Source organism: Sphaerodactylus townsendi, linkage group LG02 (genome assembly GCF_021028975.2).
Source record: "Sphaerodactylus townsendi isolate TG3544 linkage group LG02, MPM_Stown_v2.3, whole genome shotgun sequence".
NCBI classification, from domain to species: domain Eukaryota; kingdom Metazoa; phylum Chordata; class Lepidosauria; order Squamata; family Sphaerodactylidae; genus Sphaerodactylus; species Sphaerodactylus townsendi.
Genome location: NC_059426.1, coordinates 166,728,130 through 166,751,737, shown reverse-complemented (window position 1 = coordinate 166,751,737; position 23,608 = coordinate 166,728,130). Strand labels below are relative to the sequence as shown.

Genomic DNA, 23,608 nt, shown 5'->3' with positions numbered 1-23,608 from the left:
TTGTTTTCTGTTGCTCCAGAGTCTAGGACCGGGAGTAATGGGTTCAAGGTGAAGGAAAAGAGATTCCACCTAAACCTCAGGAAAAGCTTCCTGACTGTTAAGGGCTGTTCGACAGTGGAATGCACTACCTCAGAGTGTGGTGGAGTCTCCTTCTTTGGAGGTTTTTAAATAGGAGTTGGATGGCCATCCGTCAGGAGTGCTTTGATTATGTGTTCCTACATTGCAGGGGGTTGGACTTGATGGCCCTTGGAGACTCTTCCAACTCTATGATTCTATACCACCCATATTTTAAATTCCATGTGATCAGTCAATTACTGAGAAGATTCACACCACTTTCTCTGCAAAGCCCTAATCACATTATCTGTTCACAGTCTGTATCCCTCCTCACACACCCCCTTTGCTGTCACTAAGACTCGTTTGTAAGGGAAGATCTTCCAGAGCAGCAGTGGCGTAGGAGGTTAAGAGCTCGTGTATGTAATCTGGAGGAACCGGGTTTGATTCCCAGTTCTGCCGCCTGAGCTGTGGAGGCTTATCTGGGGAATTCAGATTAGCCTGTGCACAACCACACACACCAGCTGGGTGACCTTGGGCTAGTCACAGCTTCTCGGAGCTCTCTCAGCCCCACCTACCTCACAGGGTGTTTGTTGTGAGAGGGGAAGGGCAAGGAGATTGTAAGCCCCTTTGAGTCTCCTGCAGGAGAGAAAGGGGGGATATAAATCCAAACTCTTCTTCTTCTTCTTCAGAGGTGGGGGGAGGGAGAGAGAGTGCGTTCATATGTGCAAGCGAGTATCTTTGGGTGGCCCATACTACAATTAGCAGAATATTATACAGCACTATAAATAGACAATTACAGAGTAAATTGTTACTCCTGCTATCAGTTATAGTTACAGATAAATGACTACGCCACTGCTGCTTCTGGAGATTCTGGAGACTTTTAATTTGTCAAACAAGGCCTCCCCCTGCCCGCCCAAGCTGTAACCCCTCTGAGATTCCTCTAGCATAAACAGAATTGCTCAGGAAGCGGGGAAGAGGAAGGAGGAGGAGTTTGGATTTATATCCTGCTTTTCTCAACCGTAAGAGAGTCTCAAAGCGGCTTACAAAGTCCTTTCCCTTCTCCTCCCCCCCATCCCCAACAGACACCTTGTGCGGTAGGTGGGGCTGAGAGAGTTCTGAGAGAACTGTGACTGTCCCAAGGTCACTCAACAAGCTTCATGTGTAGAAGCAGGGAAACAAACTTGGTTGTCCTGATTAGAATCTGCCACTCACGTAGAAGCACGGGGAAACAAACCTGGTTCTCCAGATCGGAGTTCAATACTTTTAATCACTATAGCATTATAGGATGGTTCAGGAACACAACTTTATAAAAGCGACAGGTCTGTATATGCCGCCGTGTGTCATATGTATTATCCTGCTCTTACTGCATTGTTTCTTTCTTTTGAAATTCCATTTTTCTATGCTACTTGACACATCTCGTCTGATCGTCTTCCACAGAGTCTCTGATTTTTTTGCAATCTGAGTTCTCTTGCATGGCTTATTAAACCTCGCATGCTACCTGGTTGCATTGCCTCACACCACAGAATCCACCTTGAGTCTCAGTAATCACGGAAGGCTATAAATTTCATTTTGCTTTAGGAGCTGAGGATAATACAGATGGTGAGTTACCCTGCATAAGAAACCCTCGTGAGGTACTTTAGGGCAGAATGCTAGGGGTGCCTCAAGGCCGCGCACCAAACTTCTCTCGGGTCCAAGTCCAGCCATTTAGCTGTGGCAATGGACTCACAGTTACGCAACAGTGGGAAACGGTCACTGAGAGTTTATATGTCCCTGCCAGGGACTTCCACACAACAGAGGAAGGAGAAATATCTTTCTACCCTCCCTGCTCAATTAGTACAGAAATAGAGAATTCCCTAGCTTCTAAGAGACAGCATTCTGTGAAGAAGGGAAGCCCTGTCTACACACTACAACCATGGGCAGAGCTCCACAACCGAGTAAATATTAACTAACAGACGCTTCAGCTCCCGTTCGTAGACTGTATACGACTCTCTGGAGGCCGGCTTTCAAGAAAGCCAAGCTTAATTGGAACCACCGGATTGTTCTGCCTGTTGAAGCTATCAAAAGCCCTTCAATTAAACATGGTAATTAATGTAGCGTCCTATACAGGAAGGGGAAACGTCCCTCCCACCGCAAGCATCCCCCGTGTAAACTACAACATGAAAACGCACAGGGTTAAACGCTGGGTTTTAAGGATTCCCTTTCCACTGTAACAAGAAGACTCAAAAACAGACATTCGTGTCTGATCGCTGTAACAAGACCAGATCCCCGGCAGGAAAATTCACAACAAATGCGCAGCTCTTTTCTATCAGGCTGCAGATGGATGACACCTGAGCTACCAAAATAAACACAAAACCCGCGGGCCATTAATTTCAGAAGCTTGTTTAGGAGGGTACAGTAAAACCCTGGAAGTCAGCAACAGGTTTTATGGGACAGCCCATTTGAATGGCCTCAGGATCTCCACCAAGACTCTTTGCCGGAACGTGCCTTTCGCAACCCCCTTCGCAACCCCCTTCGGGCTAACTATCGGCAAGGCTCAACGTTCCCGTAAGCCGCATGGCTGCGCAGTCGCCATAGCGGTGCCATGCAAACTTGGTAGCCGCTGGGCAGGGTGAGCTCTCCTGGGCGGCTCAGTTCCACTCAGTGGTAGTGAACTTCCGCGCAGTGGAGGGGAACAATTAGAAGGGACTATTGCTGAGGCCACATACTATTTCTCAGAGGGCTGGATTTGGGCCCTGGAAAAATCTAGCTGCCTATCCTTTTCTGCAAAGACACCCAGATGTTTCAGAGAAACAGGGGAAGGAGTCTGCACACGGGAACAACATGAAGAAATGCTGAAACATACAGTTCAGATAAGGAGATGCTTACAGGATGAATGAATCGGTAAAGTCCACACCAACAACACAGCCAAGAGGACTGAGGAACACCAGCAAACTCCATTGCAGTTTTTACTACTGCTATTAGATAATTTACACGTCTGAATACAACACCAGGAAGTTAAAGATATCCATGCTTTCCATCACATTTCAGTTATATCGCTGCTACCAAAGGCCTCTTCTGTATATGCAGCACTTTCAATCCACTTTGACAATTGTTTGCAAGTGGATTTTGCTATTCCAAACAGTAAAATCCAGATGCAAATTACATTAAAAGTGGATTGAAAGGGCGTTATTCTGCATGTGCAGAAGGGGCCAAAGTGTCAATCATTTATTTATTATCGTTTTTATATACCGCCCCTCCCCCGAAGGGCTCTGGGCGGCGAACAACACATTACAACAGCAATCAATGGAGCACATAATAAATTACAAATTACAAATAAATAATATAGGCTCCATGAACCATAACATTACTAAAACCTATTAAAATAATGTGTTCCATACAAAAATTTTAACAAATTTTTTTTCAGCGTCCAACATTAAAACCCTCAGTAAAAAACTCTCCCAGAGAAGGGGGAAAACGGTGGGTCTCATTGATGTTACGAGACTCAAGATGTCAAGAGAACAGAAAGGGGGGCATGGCTAATTCAATCACCGGGTCGGTCTCTAAAGCTGGGTGGAACAGCTCTCGTCTTACAGGTCTCAAGGAACCTCACCAAGATCCCACAGGCTCCTGGACAGTTGGAGAAGAGTGTTCACCAGGCTGGCAAAAGGGATTCAATGGTGTTGATGAGCTGGACAGCCTGGCCTGATTGCATCTCCATAACCCGGCGATACAGCATTCAAGGGCGTGAGTCCTTTATCTCATGAGAGAGATGAGAACTCCGCTCCCATGGGAACTGGAGGCATGGATGGACAGAGTTATAACCTGTGCTTCTGGCGGGAGATTTTATTCCTGCCACGTCGTGTACGTGAGCTTTCTAGGATGTCTGAATAAACGGTCTTTTACACCCAAAAAGCCTTTTATTTCTGCTTCTATGGAATTCCTTACCATAATATCTCTGTGGGTGGTGGTGGACTGTGGGGGGGGGGGGGAAGACCCCACTTTGACAATTGTTTGCAAGTGGATTTTGCTATTCCAAACAGTAAAATCCAGATGCAAATTACATTAAAAGTGGATTGAAAGGGCGTTATTCTGCATGTGCAGAAGGGGCCAAAGTGTCAATCATTTATTATCGTTTTTTACCACCGAAGGGCTCTGAAATGGCGGCCCGATACAAGCAACATCAATGGAGCACATAATAAATTACAAATTACAAATTCGTATGCATAAAATCCATGAACCATAACATTACTAAAACCTATTAAAATAATGTGTTCCATACAAAAATTTTAACAAATTTTTTTTCAGCGTCCAACATTAAAACCCTCAGTAAAAAACTCTCCCAGAGAAGGGGGAAAACGGTGGGTCTCATTGATGTTACGAGACTCAAGATGTCAAGAGAACAGAAAGGGGGGCATACACCAATCACCGGCCGGTCCCTCCAAAAGCTGGGTGGAACAGCTCAGTCTTACAGGCCCTGCGGAACCTCACCAAGATCCCACAGGGCTCGGACAGCTGGAGGAAGAGTGTTCCACCAGGCGGGTGTAAAGGATTCAATGGTGTTGATGAGCGGGACAGCCGCCTGGCCTTGATTGCATTCCATAACCCGGGCGATGGGCCAGCATCTGCGGCGGAGTCCTTATCTCTGCGAGAGAGATGAGAACTCCGTTCCCATGGGAATCCGGGAGGGGGGATGGGATGGACAGAGTTATAACCTGTGCTTCTGGCGGGAGATTTTATTCCTGCCACGTCATTGTGCAATGAGCTTTCTAGGATGTCTGAATAAAGCGGTCTTTTACCCAAAAGCCTTTTATTTCTGCTTCTATGGGTGCCTATAATAATATCTCTGTGAATTGTTGGTGGACTGTGTAAGGAAGACCCACTTTGACAATTGTTTGCAAGTGGATTTTGCTATTCCAAACAGTAAAATCCAGATGCAAATTACATTAAAAGTGGATTGAAAGGGCGTTATTCTGCATGTGCAGAAGGGGCCAAAGTGTCAATCATTTATTATCGTTTTTATATACCGCCCCTCCCCCGAAGGGCTCTGGGCGGCGAACAACACATTACAACAGCAATCAATGGAGCACATAATAAATTACAAATTACAAATAAATAATATAGGCTCCATGAACCATAATATTACTAAAACCTATTAAAATAATGTGTTCCATACAAAAATTTTAACAAAATTTTTTTCAGGGCTCGGACAGCTGGAGGAAGAGTGTTCCACCAGGCGGGGGCCAGGGCTGTAAAGGCCCTGCCCGAGTGGAGGCCAGCCGCATCATCGAGGGGCCGGGGACCACCAGCAGATTGGCCATGCAGGGACATATGGGGTAAGGCAGTCCCGGAACGCCCTAGTACAGGGGTCCCCAAACTTTTTAAACAGGGGGCCAGTTCACTGTCCCTCAGACTGTTGGAGGGCCAGACTAAAACAAAAACTATGAACAAATTCCTATGCACAAATGATTGTAAAATGTTTGATTTCACCTTTCAGCCTTTCTGTCATGGTCTATTTTTAGAACAGTGACCAAAGTATGTCAAGTACAGGGTGGGCTCCAAATATTGTTGGGGAGGCTGTGGAATACCTTCCCCTGTAAAAAAAAAAAAGCAGAACTTTCCCAATGAAGCATTCCATCTAACCCAGGATCAGGGTATCTTCCTGGGTTCTTTCCTCCCTAGCAGCCAGCGAGCGATTCGCCAGCCTGGCTGATGCCAATGGGAGTGAGGCGGAACAGAAAGCCTGAGAGCAACACATGGAGTAGCTGAGAGGGAAGGGCGGAGCAGGCGTTGCCACATGTAAGGTTTCCAACTCTGGGTCAGAAAATTCATGGAGATTTGGAGGTGCCATCATGTAACTGGAATCAACAGCTGTTGGGGCCAGTTCCTCCTCTCCCTCGAGCCCCCACTGCACATGAATGGAGCCATCGCCACCATGCCTGGCGGGCCGGATAAATGCCTTCAGGGGGCCACATTTGGCCCCCGGGACGTAGTTTGGGGACCCCTGCCCTAGTATCTCAGAGACACGACCCAGTAAGGTGTCATATTGGCGTGCCAATGCTGAATGCGCTGGAACCAGTAACTCAGTCAGAACATGAGAGTGAGCACCGAGGGCCATGCATCGGTATTTACTTTTAGGTTATGCACCCAGCATTTCCATTAAGTCAGAACCAAATTACATAGAATGAGATTGCACACTTGAGGTGGACTCTATAATCTGGACAACTGGGTTTGATTCCTCGCTCCTATGTTCCTGCTGGCTGATCTTGGGCCAGACACAGTTCTCTCAGAACTCTCTCAGCCCCACCTACCTCACAAGGTGTCTGTTGTGGGGAGAGGAAGGGAAAGGAGTTTGTAAGCCGCCTCAAGTCTCCTTACAGGAGAAAAAGGGGAGGGACAAATCCAAACTCCTCCTCTTCTTCTTTTCTGTCCAATACCCTTCTTCTTCTTCTTCTTCCTCAAAACAACCCCATGAGATACATTAGATGGAGAACGAGGTGCCGTTACCCACCTCCAGGTAGGGCCCCACAGCCCGGAAAACCCACAACAGCCAGTCTGCTGGACTTCTTTTAGAGCAGGGGTTTGCAACCTGTGGCTCTCCAGATGTTCATGGACTACAATTCCCATCAGCCCCCTGCCAGCATGGCCAATTGGCGTCTGATCGCCAATTGGCCATGCTAGCAGGGGCTGATGGGAATTGTAGTCCATGAACATCTGGAGAGCCACAGGTTGCAGACCCATTTTAGAGCTACCTAAATTAGAGCTACCTAAAACAAATCTGCTAGCTGTGATCTCCATACATAATGGCACTCCATACATAATAGCACTTTCCTGCAGAAAACTAGCACATCAGGGTGAGAAAGCCATCTCTCTACAGCGAGCGAGAGTCCCTCTTGCTAAAAGCCTTTAGATGCGGAGAAAGCATTCAAAGGCGCTCATTCACATCCACGCCCCCTTGCTATCGGAAGTGATACATTCCATTCCGCTTCCTCATCGCTCTAACATTTCATTCCCACCGCATTCTGCTGCGTGCGTATATCAGGGCTCGTACAACCAACCGTCTTTAAACACAGCGCCCGTAAAGGGACGAGAGAGAGGCCGGAGATTGCCAAAGAGCAGGCATGTCGGAAACTGTTGAATCACACATGAAAAAAAAAAGGCCCGAACAGTTTAGGAAAGGATCGGTAATGTATGTGAGAGTTGGAAAGCCCCCTCCCCACTTTCAATGAACAATCTGGAAATACGGAGGGGGGGGGGAGAAGAAGTCTGATGCTTAAAGAAGAAGGTTGATCCACGCTTTAAAACGAAATCACGCAAAGAGACAGTCTTAAATGCACAGGAATGCCACTGAAATCAATGGACTCCTCTAGCACGTAAGCGTATTTAAGTGCAGGTAAATAGGACAGCGCATATCAAGCGTGGCTGTAGTGTACCCCAAACCGTGGCATGAAGCCAACACTGCAGTGGTCCTGTGGAAGTGTTGCAGAGGCAGTAGCACCGGCCTGCAATCTCAAAGCATCAAATTTGGCCGTCAAAACCACAGTTGCGGTTGGGAGAAAGGACGCAGAATGTTTGACATTCGGCACCAACAGACGCAACAACTTATTTTGATGATGCACAGGGATAGTGCATGCAGAGAGGAAAGGCCGTATAGGAAAACCAAGTGGGGTTGAAAAAAGGCTTAAAAGAGGGGGAAATGCCTTGTCTCTTCAACGGAAGCTTCCTGGGATATTTTCTTTTTCAACCAGGAGATGATGGGTTATCCCCTTGCCACAAAAAACATCAACCGCCCGCTGTCATGAATTAAGATTTTAGGAAGGGACAGGACATTTTCCTCCAGGCCTATTGGCAACGCTAAAACCATGGGTCAAGACAGAATGGGAAAGAGGTGATTGTTGTCCAAGTGAAAACAGAAGGGAGGGATTTTCCAAACTCTGCCAAACCCCTCATGTAAACGCTTTGGAAGAGTTAACCGTTTTTATAGCCACTTTATCCAGTGAGGACTCAAATCCACTTATCTCTAAAAGATCACGGACAACAGCTCCCAAGATCTCGAGCAAAATCTTTCCCAACCCGGTTACTGGGATTCTTTTTCTCTAGAGATTCAGGTGAGGAAACTCACTATCTTTACAACATATGGCATAGCTCGGTGGACGAGTACATTTCTCCTTAGAAACACATCAGCTACAACCAACTGCTACAGATCCCCAAAAGGAACTCTAGTAGGTTCCTCATTCTTTTCAAAGAGCTGGTGCCCAAACGCATTGAAACGCCTGTGCATAGACACTTTCTCCACAAAGAACTTGTACGCAAAATAAACATGGAATCTTAAGATGAACCGGACTACATAATTAAACCCTATCTGTATTTTCTTCCCCAGATGGAATGAAAGACAATTCTTCCCAACTAAATTCTAAAAACAATCGTTCATAGTAAACGGTCCTATCCTGCAAGCGCATTATGAACAGAAAACGTTAAGCGCTGGTTTATGCTTTTTTAAAAGCTCAATAGAAGCACTCAGCTTTAAACAGCAAAAAATATACTTACAGGGCTGCAGTCAGTGGAGAATAGGGCTTATATTTTTACAGACAGCCAGGGTTCGGTACTGTACACACGAAATCAAATGCTCAATCTTTTCCCCTATTGGTTGCTTCCGCGCATTTTACAGTGGGCATTTGAATGCACGCACACCACCGTTTGCAACCGACGTTGGCATGTGGTTATCATCTGAACTCTGGTATTTGTCATAACTCAGCGGAAAGTACAAGATGTAAATAGACTGGACTTCTGAGAAACGGAGCCCTTATCCTGGGGAAGCAACGTTTCCCCAGTCGTCTGATGGGGGCTGCCGCGTGCATCTCCCTCCTGGAGAAAACGGAAGACAATTCTGCATGCATGCCAAGAGAATGTCAACAATGCCCCGGTGCATAACGCGTCGGACATGGATTGGGGAAGACCCCAGTTCAAACCCTGGAACAGATACGCAAGTGGCTGAGCGATCCCGGGCCAGGCCCTTTAACCTGGTTCTAGTATACCTTGCAGGGTTGTTGAGAAGACAAACCGGGTGAGCGTGAAAGAATCGCAAGCAGACTGTTCTTGCTCCTTGGAATGACAGTGGGATGAAAATTAGTTAGGGCAGATGGATCAGACAGACGTTAACTTAAAATTAAATTTTCTGTTGTCTTCCGGATTTTCTAAGAGCCCTGCTGGGTCAGACCAGCGGCACATCTAGTCCAGCAACCTGTCTCACACAGTGGCCAACTAATCATTCTAGAAGGCCAACAACAGGGCATAGAGGGCGGGGCCTTCCCCTAATGTTGCCTCCTGAACTCCTTCTGCACTTGCAGAATAATGCACTTTCAATGCATTTTGCAGCTGGATTTTACCGTGCGGAATAGCAAAATCCACTTGCAAACAATTGTGAAAGTGGATTGAAAGTGCATTATTCTGCATGTGCGGAAGGGGCCCTGGCATTGGGATTCTGAGGTTTATTGTTTTGAACCGGAATGTTCCCTTTAGTCACCACGGTTAGTAGCCATTGTTGCATTTCTCCTCCATAAATCTGTCTAACCCCCTTTTAAAGCCATCTAGGCTCAAAACCACCGCAGTTCAGTGCTTCCGCTGGCAACAAATTATACACCTGGATTATTCATTTTGTAAAGAAGCCTTTCCTTTTGCCCATGAATTTCAATGGGTGCCATCAAGGTCCAGTATTACGGAAGAGAGAGGAAAATTCTCTGATCCTACATAATTCAGCTCAGAAATGCACTGACTGTGCTGTTATCCTGCCATTCCTCAAAGGACTTCATAGCCATCAACGTGATTCTCTCTTCTATTTCATCCTCATAATAACCCTGTGAGACAGGTGAGGCTGAAAGAACACTAGGCCCCAAGTCATCCAATGCTTGTTTTCTTAGGAAGGGGGGAGTTGAACCCAAGACTCTACTCTGACCTCTACGCTACACTGGATCTGGCTTTTAATCTGTTCCCAATAGACAACTATTCTGTGGGTAGACATGTATTTTGTTGTGCATCTGAGGTCTCCGAATCAACCCATCGTTTTCAAAAAGGTTTCAAACTATTCAAAACACGACTGGCTCTGAAGTAGGAAGCCGGGAACTACATTTGATTTATCAGCTCGATTTATCTGTACACAAATACAAGTGTGATAACTAACCTGGCCCACCCATTTAAAAAACAAAAGGGGGGAGAGAGACAGCCCATTTTAAACGATGCACCACAAATAACCACCGCAAGACTCACAGCGAGACCTGCTCTTTGCAGTCTCAAGACAAGGAAGCAAACCCAGACTTCCCTAAACAAACCGCTATGCAGGATTTGACGGTGTTCACATCCTCACAAGATGGCTTTTCGCCAAAAAGGCAGTCCAGACCTTCTCTCCAGGCACGACCTCAAGGAAGCAAGTGTCACATGAGAAATAGGTAGCCGCCAGGAAAGCAGAGGGCATGCCCCACGGCCTTTTCTGTCCCATTTGACTTCTAATGCAGTCTCGTCCACACAAATGTAGACCCAGAGATAACTGGATCAAATGAATGGAAAAGAGCACGCTACCTGAAATATTAAAGTCAAGGGTTTGAACAATTATGCTAACCGACATATGTTTACAAAAATCTGAGGATAGCATCCACGGTTTCCCACACCCCCGTTGAACCCAAGCTACCCACAATGTTGACAGAGGCCTATTTTCTACCAAGCAATACAATTAGAACGGCTTCTGTCCCAAGGTCACCCGATAAACTTCCACAGCAGAGTTAGGATTTGCACTCAAGACCCTCAGGTCTTAGTCTGACACTCTAATTGCTATGCCACCTTGCCAAAGTTATCTGGAAGTCAGTGGGGCATACCTGTATGTGAGCATATGTGTGTGTGTGTGAGGGAGGGAGGATATAGAACATCCAAAAAGGCAGGTACACACTGCATTTAGGAATAAGATGCTCTTTCAAACAGTCCATTTCTTGCGCATGGCTTGATTTCCTTTGCTAACCTTAAAACACAATTCTAGGGGCGTTTATAGGCCCTGCTACTTCACAGGGAGTGCGCAGTTAACCTGCCCGCACCACCTTCAACATTCACACCTGTTATTTTAATAGAATAGTCTCCAAGGAGCCGCCAAGAGGCTTTCGCAGCCATTCATCGCTTCTCCAGGTGGTGGGTGGGGGGAGGGGAGGAAGTAACCTGGGAAGCCGCCTTCCAAACCCTTCCCCCTCACCTATGCAGAGCATTCCAGATGTTGGCAAAGGAACAGACCAGAGTCCAGGGCAACCTGCCACATCCCAGACCTGTTTCCGCTTAGGCAGGATTACTCCAGTGTAAAGCAGGCGATGCACGGGTTTAGACTGGAGTAGCTCCTGCGCAGGGTGTCCCCGCTGAACTGCGTGTGGCCAGACAGGCTTGCCTAGAAAGGGACCCCAGTGCCAAACTCCCCGCTTCCTACAGCAGCTGCTGGTTGCAGACAGGGGAAGGGCGGGAGGTAAACACGCAGAGGTGTAGCAGAGGGGAAAGGGGGCAAGGGCAGAGGGGCCTCACTGCAAAGGCTGCAAAGCCCCCCCCCCCCAAGGGTGCTAAGCCTTCCCCACCCCCCACAAACCTCTGCCAGCATGCAGAGGGAAAGGGCAAGCGCGATCCAGGCGCAAGCCGGGGAGAGGCGCAGAAAAGAGGCAAGCCGCTTCCCTGCTCCGTTTCCTCTGGCTTATGTTGGAAGGGGGGGGGGGGACGCCTGGGCAAAGCTGTCCCCCAGCTGCATCCGCAGGAGCAGATCCTGAGCCGCAGTGCACTAAAAAGAGGGGGGGGGGAGAGAAGAGACAGAGAGAGACATGTTTGCAAGGCCTGGGAGCCGGAGAAGGAGGAGGGGGTCGCTTGTGCACGGCGGGGGCTGCCTAAAGAGACGGGGGGTGGAGAGGGGGGGGGCGCAGGCAAAGGAAGCTGGTCAGGAGACGCCGCTCCAGACAATGCACCAAAACCGAGGGGGGTGGGTGGGTTGCAAAAGCAGCAGGCCCAGCGAGCGGCAGGGGGAGTCACTTACATGCCCGGCGCCGGAGGAAGGTAGCGAGGCGAGCGGCGGCGGCGGCGGCTGGAGCCGAGGCCTGGGCGGGTGCAGCGCCTCCTCCGGCTGGCTGCGGCTGCTCCGGGCCGGGGATCAGCCCATTGAGCTCCTCGCCTGCCCGGGCGATGAATGGAGAGCCGGGCGGAGGCAGCAGGGAGAGCGCGAGGGGTGGGTGGGGGGAGGGAGGGAGGCTCGCTTTGCACCAGCCCGCCGCCGCCGCCGCCGCCTGCGCTCTTTCCGGGCCCGGCCACGCTTTGCAAGAGGGCGCAGCGGCCGGAGGGTGCAGCGGCTGGCCGGCCCCCGGGGCTCGCGGCTCCCCGCCTGCTCGGTCGCGCCCTCCCAGTTCCTCCAGCTTCCCTTCCCTTCCCCTGCTTTGAGTCACTCGCCCTTCGGTGCTCTGCCCAGGGGCGCCCGCGGGGTCCTACCGCCCGGCCGGCTCCGCGCCGCTCTGCCTCCCCGCCTCCGATCTCCATCCAAAGGCGCCTCTTGTCTTTCCATGTTGGAACGAACCGAATCCGACCCAAAGCCTCTCGCGCTCTCTGGCTCGCCGCTGCAAGCCTTTGCATTGCTTTGCGCTGCTGGCGTTGGCTCTCCTGCAGCTACTAAGCTGGATTCTCAAAGGGAATTTGCGCTGGTTCTCTGTATAAGGGATGAACTGGACAGTGCTATGCAAACTGGCGTTTTCTTTTCTTTTCTTTCTTTCTTTTTTGCAAAGTCCCAGAGGCCAAAATTGGTTCCCTGCCCCTGGAGTACAATGCCTTTGCATTCGTCATATCCCGCTTTTCTCCCCACTTGGAACTCAGCGTGGCTTAGAACATTGTTTTCCCATCATCTAGCCTCTCACAACAACCCTATAAGGTAGGCCAGGCTGAAAAGTTGTGGCGGGCCTGAAGCCATGCGAACCGTTTCCATAGTATTATTGTTGTTGTAGATTTCACAGCTGCCAGATCTTTTGCTGGTTGTTGGCCTTCATTACAATTCGAGCCTCACCCAGAGGCCTATGTATGGCATAGTATTCATGCGGATCCCAGCAGGGCTGCCTTCTGAAATTGACAGAGGTTCATTTTGTCAATTCGAAGATGTTTCAAGTGCTGCCCTAGTGTTTTTGGGAGGGCGCCCAGCATGCCGATTACCACTGGGACGACCTCAGCTGGTTTGTGCCATAGATGCTGAAGTTCGATTTTCAAATTGCGGTATCTAGTGACCTTCTCGTGTTCTTTTTCAATGACCCTGCTGTCACCGGGGACTGCTATGTCGATGATGCTCACTTTCTTGTCCTCGATCAGGGTGATGTCTGGTGTATTGTGTTTCAACACTTTGTCCGTTTGGATTCAAAAGTCCCACAGGATCTTGACCTTCTCATTTTCTGTTGTAATTCTTGCATAAATTCCAGTGGGTGGTTGTTGTTGTTGTTGTTGTAGATTTCACAGCTGCCAGATCTTTAGCTGGTTGTTGTCCTTCATTACATTTCGATCCTCACCCAGAGGCCTAGGAAGTTGTAATGTATCGGCGAAGTATATTTTTATCATCATCATTATTATTATTTATTGAACTTTTATAACGCCCACCCCCAAAGGGCTCTGGGCGGTGTACCACGTTAACAACATAACATAACTTAACAAATAAAAACCCCTCATAGATCTAAATAAAAATACAATATAACTAGGGTTCTAAACATTAAATAATTAAAACCATTTAAAACGCAGCGTACAAAATATAGCGTCCAGACCAGGGGTCGGCAACTTTTACCACCCAAAGAGCCATTTGGACCCGTTTTCCACAGCCCCAAAGATCGCACCGAGCCGCCTTCGGTTCGGCCCCTCCACTCATCTTTCCTTCCAGCGCTGCTCTGGAGGGCTGGAGGGACACGCCCACACTACCCTCCAACCTCCAGGCCACGCAGAGCCACAGTATATGGCTGAAAGAGCCGCATGCGGCTCCGGAGCCACAGGTTGCAGACCCCTGGTCCAGACAACCTAAAAAGCCCTTCTCGGGAGGGAGACAGGGAGGCCCATTGATGTAATAAGGGCCACAGTAGTTAAAAGAGGGAGAGAGAGGGGCGCCATTCAGCTGGGATTAAAACACAGGTCTCCCGGGATTCTAGATTGACACTATATGCACTACGTCATACCGGCAATCAAGGAACTTAATGCTGCAGGCGCCCAGAAGTGCCTTAGAAACAAAATTTGTTCCAGGGTACACTTTTGTGGCTCATAATTTACTTTGTAAGTTTGTGCTGGAATAATTTTTGTTAGTCTTGTAGCTGCCTCAATTCAAAATGAATTCCAAAATGTATTCATTTTATTATTTACTCCAGATGCAGCAGATAGATGTGAGCTCTGATCCATGAAAACTGCTGCTGGAATAAATTTTGTTTGTCTTCAAGGTGCCAATTGGACTCCCGTTCTATTTAACTACGGACCCACAGGATTACCCGGCTGGAATTATTCCCAAGGAGTTTTGCAATCCAGAATTAATAATTGAAGGGAAAGGGAGAACGAAAGGCAGAGACAAAGGAATATAAACCTATTTATTTATTTAGAGAATTTAAATGCTGCCTCTGAGACCCTACAAAATAAAAACAGTACATGAAATCATTTTTTAAAGTATGTGTGTTAAGAAGAAGAAGAAAAGTTTGGATTTATATCCCCCCTTTCTCTCCTGCAGGGGACTCAAAGGGGCTGACAATCTCCTTGCCCTTCCTCCTTCACAACAAACACCCTGTGAGGTGGGTGGGGCTGGGAGAGCTCCGAGAAGCTGTGACTAGCCCAAGGTCACCCAGCTGGCGTGTGTGGGAGTGCACAGGCTAATCTGAACTCCCCAGATAAGCCTCCACAGCTCAGGCGGCTGTGGTTCCTCCGGATTAGATACACGAGCTCTTAACCTCCTACGCCACTGCTGCCGTCGCTTCCAACCTAGACCAACCCTATGAATTTCTGACCTCCCAAACCCCCTATCATTAACAGCCTCGTTCAGGCCTTGCAAATTTTAAAAACTTATGAATAATCAATGTTAAGACAAAAACACTGAGGAACAAGCCAAGGGCTTGCACATAGGGGCAAAAAATCCAAACTTCACATACACGCTACAGGGGTCAGTGCTATCAGTCACAGACCAGGAAAGGGATTTAGGCGTCTTAGTTGATAGTTCCATGGGAATGTCAACTCAATGCATGGCAGCTGTGAAAAAGGCAAACTCTATGCTGGAGATAATTAGGAAAGGAGTTGATAATAAAACTGCAAAGATTGTCATGCCCTTATATAAAGCAGTGGTGTGACCGCACTTGGAGTACTGTGTCCAGTTCTGGTCGCCGCATCTCAAAAAGGATATTGAGGAGATAGAAAAAATGCAGAGAAGGGCAACAAGGATGATTGAGGGACTGGAGCACCTTCCCTATGAGGAGAGGCTGCAGCGTTTGGGACTCTTTAGTTTGGAGATGAGGCGGCTGAGGGGGGATATGATTGAAGTCTACAAAATTATGCATGGGGTAGAAAATGTTGACAGAGAGAAATGTTTCTCTCTTTCTCACAATACTAGAACCAGGGGGCATTCATTGAAAATGCTGGGGAAAGATTAAGGATAGCTAATAAAGGGAGAGCACTTCTTCACTTAGCAGCGTGTGATTGGAGGTGTTTTGGAATATGCTGCCACAGGAGGTGGTGATGGCCACTAACCTGGATATAGCTTTAAAAGGGGGGCTTGGACTAGATTTATGGAGGAGAAGTCAATCCCTATGGAAACTACCAATCTTGATCCTCTTTGATCTAGAGATTGCCAAATGCATGTAACCAGACCAGGTTGATCCAGGAGCAAAAGCCGCAGAAGGCCAGAAGGCTCACATCCTACATGTGAGCTCCCAAAGGCACCTGGTGGGCCACTGCGAGTAGCAGAGAGCTGGACTAGATGGACTTTGGTCTGATCCAGCTGGCTTGTTCTTATGTTCTTATGTTCATGAAAACACAATCAAACAGCCTAAAACAGTATCCCTGAATCAAACCTCAGGCTACAAACAGGTTGTAAAAATAGCTTTTAAAAGAGATAACCCAATTCAGATGTTGGCTTCTCCAGCAATTTCTCTTCCTCTGGGAAGGGGGGGGGGGGTATAAAGTTTTTTTTTACGCCCAAGGCTAACTGCTCATGCCCACATTGTTGCTAGCCAATTTTCAAAAACAGATGCCTTCTTTTAAAAATGTAAAGCGCAAAACTTGAAATTGCGAATTTGATTTTATTCTTGAAAGACGAAGCAGTTTTAGCAGACAAACCACAGATCGTTTTGAACGATCCTGTGAACTGTGATGTGAAAATATAAGTCCCTTCGAGAGGCATGTTCAAAATTTCGTTTTGTGCACCTCTTCCTTGGCAAATTTTGCCCCCAGTTCTTTCAGGTCAATGTAGATGCTGCAGGAGGTTTGATTGATACAGCTGCCAAACCAATTAGTCTCTTCTGCAGCATTGCTAAGCATATGTAGGTTTTTTAAAAGTTTGAGCTTCGAGAGACTGTGTTCACCGCTCCCCAGTAACACTATCAGGCAGGGGTGTCAACTGTCAAACATACCACCCAAGGCTGGATCCGGCCCCTTGAGGCAGCTGATAAGCCAGTGATGGCGAACCTTTTCAAGACCGAGTGCCCAAACTGCAACCCAAAACCCACTTATTGATTGCAAAGTGCCAACACAGCAATTTAACTTGAATACTGAGGTTTTAGTTTAGAAAAAAACGGTTGGCTCAGAGGCGTGCGTTACTCGGGAGTAAGCTTGGTGGTAGTCAGTGGCTTTGCTTTGAAGCAACCGTGCAACTCTTCCAACGGGTGAATCACGACCCTAGGAGGGTTTACTCAGAAGCAAGCCCCATTGCCAGCAACCAAGCTTACTCCCAGGTAAAGGATCTCACTTTAGTTCTTCACATGAAAATCAGTGGGGTTTAACAACACTTAACAGGGTTGCCTACACTGCTTCCCCAAAACTAGGTCATAGGTTTAATGCTAATAATCGAGCCCAGTGGCCCAGGCCAGCCTAGATGTGGGGGGGGGGGGGCGGCACTCTGTTTGTGCATGCCCACAGAACGGGCTCTGAGTGCCACCTCTAGAACCCGTGCCATAGATTCGCCACCACTGTGATAAGCCCTCTCAAGGCGGCCACCTCACCTCACCCCACCCAAGTCACATTTATGTCATATCCAGCCCTTATAACAAATGAGTTTGACACCTTTAGTGTAAGGCTTTTTGTGCCTTTAGAAGAAGAAGAAGAAGAGTTTGGATTTATATCCCCCCTTTCTCTCCTGCAGGAGACTCAAAGGGGCTGACAATCTCCTTGCCCTTCCCCCCTCACAACAAACACCCTTTACTGTTTGAGGTGCAGCTGTGTGCTTCGCAGTGGGGTTTCCCTACGGCTTTCTGTTCAAAAGGGAACCCTCCTGCTGCAAAGTGCCCCTAGACAAGCTGAGCCGATTCGCCATTTTGCCCACCAGCCGCTGCCTTGTTTGCTTCCTTGCAAACCCCTTTTTGGCACCTTTTTCCCCCTCCAAATGATCTCAAATGGTGGAACCGGGGGGAGGGAGGAGCAAGAAAACCCACACCACACTATCTCCTTCGCTTTCTCTGTGAAGACAGGAGGAAAAGTCACGCTTCCCCTGCCTAAGGAACTGCCCTCTCCTGTTACGTGTCCAAAAAAAGCGCTCCGGTCTGTGAGTAATAACCTTCAGGGGATTGCTAGCCTGAAAGAGGTCCATTAAGCTTTGACCGGAGCTCTTGCTTTTGGGCTCTGGCCTCAGTTTTGTAGAACACTTTGTCTGACGAGACGAAGACCCTGCGGGACTTGATGCAATTCCACAGGACCTGCAAGACAGAACTGTTCCGTCAGGCCTATGGTCATGGTGGAAATACCCTGTTTCTCCTAAAATAAGACATCCCCTGAGAATAAGACATAGTAGAGGTTTTGCTGAAGTGCTACATATAAAGCATCCCCCGAAAGTAAGACGTAGCAAAGTTTTTGTTTGGAAGCATGTCCGTTGAACGGAACACCAGAGCATGCAGCTGTGGAGCGGAAAAATAAGACATCCCCTGAAAATAAGACATAGCGCATCATTGGGAGCAAAAATTAATGTAAGGCACTGTCTTATTTTCGGAGAAACACGGTAGTACCATCTAAGGACCTCTATTAACAAGTGCCCCTATTCCCGCTCCTGCTATTACATTGGGGTTTAGCCACCATCTGGGTAAGAATACCGTTGATGTTTCTTTTAAACATTTAAATGGATGAACTGTTTTAACGTTAATGGTTTTTTTTCCTAATTTAAATGAATGATACTGGTTGTATTTTTTAAAACCATGTGTACCGCCCTGAGCCCATAAGGGGAAGGCGAGCGCGTACATTTAATAAATAATAATAGTTTTGGAAAGTGTGCGGATTCTCTCATCTGCCTTGTGGTGAATTTGGGAGCGGGGAAAACTTGTGCAATCAAGAACCTGGCCCGAAGGTAACGTACGCTCACTGCAGAGCAGACCACAGTGCACAAATGACCTAAATGTCAGAAGGATCCTTAGAACAACAGAATCATTATCCAGAAGTTTTTGTTGCAGTATGAATCTACCTCCTTCCCGTCAGCTTTCTTCATTATCCAACTTTTACCCCCATCCCTAGTGAGGGAGAATACTATAGTTGAACTTTCCACTACCTTCCATTACATAGAATCATAGAGTTGGAAGAGACCGCAAGGGCCATCAAGTCAAGCCCCCACAACTGAACACAGTACTCTAGGTGAGGTCTGACAAATGCAGAGTGGTACAATTACTTCCCTTGATCTAGACATTATACTCTTATTGATGCATCACAGAATTGCATTGGCTTTCTTGGCTGCCATATCACACTGCTAACTCATGTTCAAGACTCCCAGATCCCTTTCACATGTACTGTTGTCAAGCCAAGCATCACCCATCTTATATCTGTGCGTTTCATTTTTTCTGCCTAAGTGTGGATTCTTACATCTATCTCTGTTGAAATTCGTTTTGTTAGTTTTGGCCCAGCTCTCTAATCTGTCCAGGTCATTTTGAATCATGCCCCTGTCCTCCAGGGTATTAGCCACCTCTCCTAATTTGGTATCATCTGCAAATTTGATTAACATGTAGGAGGTTAAGAGCTCATGTATCTAATCTGGAGGAACCGGGTTTGATTCCCAGCTCTGCCGCCTGAGCTGTGGAGGCTTATCTGGGGAATTCAGATTAGCCTGTGCACTCCCACACACGTCAGCTGGGTGACCTTGGGCTAGTCACAGCTTTTTGGAGCTCTCTCAGCCCCACCTACCTCACAGGGTGTTTGTTGTGAGGGGGGAAGGGCAAGGAGATTGTAAGCCCCTTTGAGTCTCCTGCAGGAGAGAAAAAGGGATATAAATCCAAACTCTTCTTCTTCTTCTTCTTCTTCTTCTTCTTCTTCTTCTTCTTCTTCTTCTTCTTCTTCTTCTTCTTCTTCTTCTTCTTCTTCTTCTTCTTCTTCTTCTTCTTCTTCTTCTTCTTCTTCTTCTTCTTCTTCTTCTCTATTTCATTATCCAAGTCACTGATAAAAATATTGAAGAGCACTGGGCCCAGGACAGAACCTTGTGGCACCCCACTAGTCACTTCTCTCCAGTAAGTAGTGTTACATATTGTTAGATGTCCTTTTTCCACTTTCTGTATGCTGTCTTTATTTACCCTACAGAATTCCATAACAGCTTCTGAAGGTGAGTTCCCTTTAACAGTTCCAATGGTGAATGGTTTCATAATGTTTAATCTCACCGTGGATCTGATTTGTATTTACGACAAAATGGCCTCAAGTCAGGCACTTTTGGAACATGTCTGGATAGGTCAGAAACGCCAACCTAGCTCTTCTAATTGCTCTATCTCTCAGCCTAACCTAACTCGCAGGGTTGCTGTGAGGATAAAATGAAGGAGCAGAGAAGAATGTGATGATGTAATGAGAGCCAGTATGCTGTGGAAGAGGAAGAGGAGGAGGAAGAAGAGGAAGAGGAGGAGGTTGAGTTTATACCCTGCCTTGTTCTCCTGTAAGGGGACCCAAAGCGAATTACAAACTCTTTCTTTTCCCTTGAGAGCCAGCGTGATATAGTAGTTAAGAGCAGGTGGACTCTAATCTGGAGAACCAGGTTTTGATTCCACACTCCTCCACATGAGCGGCAGACTCTTATCTGGTGAACCAGATTTGTTTCCCCACTCCTACGTTCCTGATGGGTGACCTTGGGCTAGTCACAGTTCTCTCCAAGCTCTCTCAGCCCCGCCTACCTCACAAGATGACTGTTGTGGGAAGAGGAAGAGAAAGGAGTTTGTAAACTGCCTCGTGGAGAGAAAGGCAGGGCATCAAGCCAAACTCTTCGTCTTCTTCCTCCTCCGGTCATCAGAACTGAGAGAGTTCTGAGAGAGCTGTGGCTAGCCCAAAGTCATCCTAACAGGTTTTATGCGTAGGAGCAGGGAAGCACAACCAGTTCACCAGATTAGAGTCTGCCGCTCATGTTGAGGAGTGAGGAATGTAACCAGTACACCACGTTGGCTCTCTGTAGTGGTTAAGACTAGTATCTGAAAGACCTACATTCAAATCCCCTCTTTACCATGGGAGCTCTCTGGGTGACCTTGGGCCAGTCACATTCCGTCAGCCTGACCTACCTCACGAAGTCATTATGAAGAGAATATGTAGGAGAGGAAAAGGATGTAAGCCAATTTGGCCCCTCTCTTGGGGAGAAAGAGGGATATAAACAAAGTAAATTAAAAAAATGTAAGCTGCACTGGCTTCCCATTGAGAAAGGTGGAGGTTAGATGAACTAAATAAATAAATAAGAATACACAGGCACCAGTGTATGGTAGTGTTCTACCAGAAACATGCACCAGAAAACTGATGAAGACAGTTGGAACAGACGCTGTGTCTTTAACTCAAATTTGATCAGCAAAGATTGAGCAAGCGATACTGGTTTATGCCATGCAGCTAAAAGCTTCACCTGCCACTTTCTGCCAATTTAAACACTGTAAATGATGCAAGACTGGGCCCCGGTGGGGTTTTTTGCGTTTCTACTCGGCGGGAAGCCCCGAGGGAGAATTTCATTCGAGTGCATTGGCCAAAACCTAAACGAGCAGTCTTATGGACGTCTTAAAGAGTAGGACCTTTTCATTCTAGCTTAACCACCACGAACAAGAGTTCTGCAGACATATCACATATACACAATAGTATATGCAAGGTTGCCCGGGGAGTGTGGGGGGGGATTGTAAATTTTGAGACCAATGGGTCATGGCATACAGAAAGTGCAGGGTGAGATGTGATTATATCAAATTCACATGTAATCCAGAATGCTACAGACTTTGTTCAAGACAACAGTTATAGGTGATAAGGCAATTTCTGGGAAGTCTCCGTGACTTTTTTTTAAATCGGAGAACGGCACTGTTTAGATCAACAACACAGTGTCCTGCGAGGTTGCAGAGTTCTCCCATGTATTGCTAAATATTCTAATTTGTAATAGTTTTTTTCTCATGTGTATATCTGCTTCCTTAACGTTATTCCCCCATTGGAAACTAAAACCACTTAAATTCTTCTCCTCTTCATTTTATATTCAGAACAACCCTACGGGGTAGGTTAGGCTGAGAGGGTAGGAATGGCCCAAGGTCACTCAGCAAGCTTCCATAGAGCAGGGATTCAAATCTGGGGCTTCCAGACTCTCCTTTGACACTCTACCCACTATACCACACAGCCAGACTTCTGTTTTCAGATATTTTTTTAATGGAAAAGAATAGTCAGCTCTGGAAGCTGCCACTCACAATCAGAAGTAGTGTGCTCAATTCTGCCACTTTGCTATCTTCTACGGCAGCGATGGCGAACCTTTTCGAGACCGAGTGCCCAAATTGCAACCCAAAACCCACTTATTTATTGCAAAGTGCCAACACGGCAATTTAACCTGAATACTGAGGTTTTAGTTTAGAAAAATGGTTGGCTCCGAGGCGTGTGTTACTTGGGAGTAAGCTTGGTGGTAGTCGGTGGCTTTGCTTTGAAGCAACCGTGCAACTCTTCCAATGGGTGAATCACGACCCTAGGAGGGTTTACTCAGAAGCAAGACCCATTGCCAGCAACCGAGCTTACTGCCAAGTAAAGGATCAAGCTTTAGTTCTTTGCATGAAAATCAGTGGGGCTTAACAGCTCTTAACAGGGTTACCTACACTGTTTCCTCAAAACTAGGTCTTAGGTTTAATGCTAATAATCGAGCCCAGCGGCCCAGGCCAGCCTAGATGGGGGAGGGGGGGAATTTGTTTGCATGTGCCCACAGAGAGGGCTCTGAGTGTCACCTCTGGCACCCGTGCCACAGGTTCGCCACCACTGTCCTACAGCATTTTTGAACCAAGATTGAAGCCAGCTCATGCTACCTATCCTATCCTGTGTGCCAGTACCAGATTTCAGGGGCAGTCTCTAGCAAGTGGGGGGCATTTGATACCAAGAAACAGCTGGTACTACTTATATTCTCATCTGCCAGTTCATCAATTACAAAAGATGTGAAATTTCAAGACAGTTTGGAGAAACCTAGGGGCTTTCCTGAATATTAGGTTGATTGCTTTTAAAGCATCTGCCGATAATTATATTTACATTGTTAAAAACCCTCTTGTGGTTTAAATGATCCAAGAAAAAAAAATAATGCCATTTGTTAAGAAATCGTCTCTCCCCTTGCTATAAATCTGCTTCATCTCCAATCCTTTGAAAAAGAGAGAAAACATACATAGCAGGAAATAATGCTCATGGGAGCAAAACCTCCTGATATATTTAAAAACTTCCTGATTTACAATATATGTGGATGGGTCTGGGGAAGAAATATTTGCAAACTTCGGGGATGTTGACACAATGACACAATGCCAACTGCATTGGCTCTGGGTAGAGTTCCGAATCATCTTCAAGGTGTTGGTGTTGACCTTTAAGGCCTTACGTGGCCTGGGACCCTCGTATTTTCGAGACCGCATCACCCCATATGTCCCTACACGGCCTCTCCGTTCGGCTGAGGCCAATTTGCTGGTGGTTCCTGGCCCCTCAATGATGCAGCTGGCCTCCACGCGGCCCAGGGCCTTTACAGCTCTGGACCCGGCCTGGTGGAACACTCTTCCTCCAGCTGTCCTTGGTGAGTTCCGCAGGGCCTGCAAGACGGAGTTGTTCCGCCGGGCCTTTGGAGGGACCAGCCACTGAAGGTGCCCCCCCCCCTTTTAGCTCTTAACATCTGGGCCGTTTCCATCTAATGGGACTCGCCGTTCCCTCCCTCTTGGGGAGGATTTAAAATTAGGGTTTCTTGGATTCCTCTTATTATCTTACTGCTGTTTTTAAAAGTTTTAACTATATTTATTTGTATCGAGATTTGTGTTGTACACCGCCCGGAGCCCCTCGGGGATGGGGCGGTATAAAAGTTTAAATATTAATTAATTAATTAATTAATGTATGGCAAAAGTGAGAACAGTCAAATTCTGTGCCAGGGAATAGGGCTGAAAACAAGATGCCCAGTATTGTAATACCTTGT

General features: G+C 47.2%; 2 protein-coding genes across 2 annotated transcripts in view; one reads left to right on the top strand and one right to left on the bottom strand.

The window, feature by feature from the left end:
* AKT1 (AKT serine/threonine kinase 1) overlaps positions 1 to 12,468 on the bottom strand; it is a 151,887-nt gene extending 139,419 nt beyond the window's left edge. Inside the window, exon 1 of the mRNA XM_048485661.1 lies at positions 12,074 to 12,468. The gene's annotated coding sequence lies outside the window, so the exon portion shown is untranslated. The remainder of the gene's footprint in view (positions 1 to 12,073) is intronic.
* The window catches only part of LOC125426857 (SERTA domain-containing protein 2-like), a 751,974-nt gene that overhangs the window by 303,079 nt on the left and 425,287 nt on the right, over positions 1 to 23,608 (top strand). The window lies entirely within an intron of this gene.